Source organism: Sceloporus occidentalis, unplaced genomic scaffold, assembly GCF_023333645.1.
Source record: "Sceloporus occidentalis isolate IW3139 unplaced genomic scaffold, rSceOcc1.0.p SCAF_4, whole genome shotgun sequence".
Taxonomy (NCBI): Eukaryota; Metazoa; Chordata; class Lepidosauria; order Squamata; family Phrynosomatidae; genus Sceloporus; species Sceloporus occidentalis.
The window spans coordinates 104,870,347-104,871,707 of NW_028316984.1; positions in this window are offsets into that span (position 1 = coordinate 104,870,347).

The window sequence follows — 1,361 nt, forward strand, 5'->3', positions numbered from 1 at the left end:
TGTCCATGTTACTGGCAGTAAGACTATTTATTTAATACATGTAGCATCCTGCTTATTAGGGATGTAGATACATAGCTACGAGGGGGTATCCAAAAGTTTTAATTATCACTATGAAATAAAAAACAAACAATAGTCACTTGCAGCGGTCAAAGTTAGTTCTCCGTGTAGTCTCCCTGCAGAGTCACACATTTGTACCAGCGTTTCACCTGTTTCAAGCCCTCTTTGCAGAAGTCCTCCGCTTTGCTCGAAAACCACTGTTCCACTTCAAAAATGACATCTTCTCTGTCGTCAAATGGCCGACCACAAAGTGGTTTCTTCATCTCGTGAAAAGAGGAAGAAGTCGCTTGGCGCAAGATCAGGCGAATAAGGTGGATGCTGCAAAAGTTCATAGCTTAACCGGTGGGTGATGACAACGGATGCTTGGGCCGTATGGATGGGTGCATTGTTGGCCAGGAGACAGACACCTTTGCCGATCGTGCCACGACGTTTTTGTTTCAATGCATCACGCAGTTTCTCCAGAAGGTTGCAGTAGTAAGCGCTGTTGAGGATCTCGCCCTTCGGAAGGTAATTGGTTAAGATTACGCCACGGCTATCCCAAAAAATGGACAGCATCACCTTCCCCAGCAGATTTCTGGACCTTCACCTTCTTGGGAGGGGGGGAGGATGGATGTTTCCACTCCTTGCTCATTTCTTTGGTCTCCGGATCATAGAGGTATACCCAGTACTCATCCATAGTGATGAGACGAGCAAAAAAATTGTCTTCATTCTGCTCCAACAGAGTCAAATTCTGCTGGGAAAAGTCGTGGCGAGTTTGCTTTTGAAGAGGTGTCAAGCGAGGTACCCAGTGTGCAGACACCTTATTCATGTTCAGTTCCTCATGAATAATCCTCCACACACTTCCTTAGTCCAGTCTCCGCCATCACACTTTCCATGTTCAATCTTCTGTCGTCGAGGATAATGGCCTCCACTTTCTTCACCATGGCAAGAGCATCCTTGATTGAGGGTCTACCCGCTCATGGCTCATCTGTCAGGGACATGTGACCACTTTGAAAGTTCCTCTTCCATCTCACAACCGTGTCATATCATGGGCTTTCATCCCCATAGACAGATTTCATTTCATCGTGGATTTGGCGTGCATTGTTGCCCTTCAAATGGAGGAACTTTATGACACTTCAGGCTTGAGTTTTGTTCATCATGCAGGTTGATGTCTTCTACAGCCTGTGGAAAGAAAACTACTTTAGACAAAGATTTGATATTTGCACAAGTATGCATGGCAATGACACTGATTAGGCACAAAAAGTTTCATGTAAATATCTCTATAACTTCTTTATAATTAAAACTTTTGGATACCCCCTCATATA